Here is a 3,249-nt window from a genome sequence, read left to right on the forward strand (position 1 = left end):
CATTGTGGTTGATGTGTTATTCTCTAGTTTTCCATGGCACCAGTTTGTATGACATGTAATGTGGATAGAAAGTATTGTGGAAGATCTTTACTATGACGTTTCACCTTTAGAATCTGTTTGATTTTTATGCACAAAATACTGGGAAATACATTTTATAATCTTTGCTGTCAGGAGAATCATTCTTGTCTAAAGCATGTGGCGTGGCTGCAAAGTGTCCTGACATCTTAGCTCAGTTGAGGATAAAACACTTCACCTTCATTAATCCATTGTAGCACTTTATCAGGACGCAAGAGATTTGGGTTTATATATTTAGCTCACAGGATTTTCAAGGCCTGTGTTGGCAAACCAATGGAACACATTTGCACATTTACACCTGCAAACTGTAAGTGTAGGCCACTGATCCGCTGCTCACACTTACAAGCTGGCATCTCTGACTCCCAACGCAGGCGCAATTACGTTAGATGTTATCAAACCTGCACTGTGGGGAGGGAGGCCGCCCGCCAGCTGGACCTACTGGGGTCCTGCAATATATAGCAGAGCATAAAGCACTGCTGTGTACTGCGGAGAAGCCCAGACTCCCATCATAATAAAGAGAGACCCTGCTCTGTACAGGGTTTCAGCTCAATAGCAGAAAACTTTTGCCCCTGATCAGGTCGCCAGGCTATGGAGTGCGGCTGAGCTGATCAGAAGGCATACACATGCTGCCTGCTAAAGGTTGTGCATCACCGCTTAAGTTCTCTGGAGTAAGAGACAATTGTGTCACTTCTAACACTGCACAGCTTCACTACTTAACCCTTTTGGGGCCAAAAACACTCCCCCCTACTGGCTGCATATTCAGCCTCTAGTGGTCATCTGGTAATAACTAGAGGCTGCACTGCCACTGAAGATACAGCCAGGAGAGATGATTGTCAGGCCGCATTCAAACAATCATGATATACGGTCCGTAAATGGATTCACGGCACTCCCTGCATCATAATTCATTATGATGCAGTGAGCATTTAAAGCCACACAAATGACCCAGTAATGAAACAGGAATTAAAAATAAAAAGCGTGTAGGATTTGCCTACAGTAGGTTTTATAACCAACCAGATAAAACAAACAGCAGCAGAAGCCTAGTAGTATCAGGATGGGAAGAGCCATTTATTTTGGCCCCTTTTAGTGTCAAAGGTTTTATTGAAGAAGATTCAATGTATACATGAAACAACATCAAGGCGAAATCGCCCCACACAGGGGAGATAAAGTACATTGGATCCATCTTCCGGGTTTGGGAAAAACATATAACCAAGAAAGATAAAACATAAAAAACAAACGAATGTATAAACAGTAGTGATGAGCGAGTACTAAAATGCTCGGGTACTCGAGACGAATATCTCCCGATACTCGAGTGCTCGTTTCAAGGAACAAACCCCATTGAAGTCAATGGGAAACTCGAGCAATTTTGCAGGGGACCCAAGTTCGGTAGAGGGAAGGTCGTGTGAAAACCTGTCAACTTCAGAAAATGATGGAAACACCAAGGAAATGGACAGGAAACAGCAGGGGCAGCATGTATGCATGCCTCTGAAGCTGCCTAATCGCACCATTATGCCAAATTGTGGGCAACAGCTGTGGGATACAATCTGTCGGTGGCTGCACCTATATACACACACTCTGTGACACCCCCTTTACACTGAACAAGCAGTAGTGAACTTAGATATGCCTTGCGTAAGAAATACAGAAATCAGTAAATATAGTAGAGGGCCTAATAAAATAGTACTGAGAACTTCTTAGGGGTCTGTGTGCAACACCTAATGTCCCCTTTCTGCCAGGAACTGATCACCACAGAGTGCTGCTGAAATTGTGGTAGCTGCACTGCAAGTCCCAGCCAGCAGTCTGCAGTAATACAATTTAAAAACGATTTTGAAGCCCTTACAAGAGCTGTTTGGTTGTTTCGCTAGTATTCCCTGATCGCAGGATGTACCAAAGAGTGTCCTGCATGTCTATTGGCTGAGAAAAAGTGCCGAAACTTACAGGAAACTGATGATGAGATTTTCCTGAGTATCGCAAGATGCTCGTCTGAGTAACGAGTACCATCAAGTCCCCTAATACTCGAACGAATACCAAGCTCAGACACGCATGTTCGCTCGTCACTAATAAACAGTATTATCATTCAGATTCGTTTAAGTGCAGGTTTTAGACAAGAAAGGTAGTAGAGTGCCTTGGTGGGGTGACGGATTCAGCTCATGTGTAGGAATAGAAGATTTCATTTCTAGGAAGCTAGATGGAGCATTGATAATAGGGATGGGGTGGTTGCGTAGTCTAGCCATGGTTGCCAAACTGCAGTGTATCTTTCGAGTGTATCAGGACGGTTGGCTTCAATTTTTTTTATAGAGCATGATCAGATTTACCCTGTCAACAACCTCTTGGACTGATAGTGTAGGAGATCTCCATTTAGCCACTATGTGGATTCTGGCAGCTATAAGGACGTGTTGGAGTACTTTATGTTTAAAATTAGTGGAGGGAAATAGTAGAAGTGCTGATGGCCTTTTAGGGAGGGCTTTGTAAAGCAGGGAGGAGACAATTACTAATATAGAGTCCCAGAAGCTAGAGACCACGGGGCAGGTCCACCAGGTATGCAGTGTATTGCCAATATCTGAGCAGCCACGCAAGCAGGTCGGTGGCACATGGGGATATAATTTATGAATGGGGCTAGGCACATAATGGACCCTATGTAGTACCTTGATTGGATATTCCATAAGGGATACTTGTCAGCTTCCTTTAGTGATCTGTTCACAGCAATGATGCCATCACTCCGGGGATAGTGTAAGAGCGAGGTCCGTTTCCCATTTGACCATGAAAGATAATTTAGTTTGTGTGTGAGTGGGGAGGGGGGGGGGGGAGTTGAATGTAGAATAAAGATGAGATTATTTCCTTCCCAGTTGGGTCAGAACGGCAAATGTGTTCAAATGATGAGAAGGAGGTGCTAGTGTTGCCTTGCCACGGGAGGGATTCGAGGAAATGGTAAATTTGGCTGGAACAAGGTGGTCTTGCCGGAATCTGTCTAAAGGGACTAATATGGAATGTTGCGTAAACTTCTTGAGGGTTGTCAAATGGTTTTCTGTCCAACATCGAAATTCAGAGGGGGAAAGGCCAGCGGGGAACATTGGATTGCGTAGTATTTCTAGCATTGGGGAGGGGTTTAATTGCAATTTGTACTGGAAGCGGAGGGTTCTCCAGAGAATTAGCGAATAGTGCGTTAATAGGGATTTGGCT

This window comes from Dendropsophus ebraccatus, chromosome 12 (assembly GCF_027789765.1).
Source record: "Dendropsophus ebraccatus isolate aDenEbr1 chromosome 12, aDenEbr1.pat, whole genome shotgun sequence".
NCBI lineage: Eukaryota > Metazoa > Chordata > Amphibia > Anura > Hylidae > Dendropsophus > Dendropsophus ebraccatus.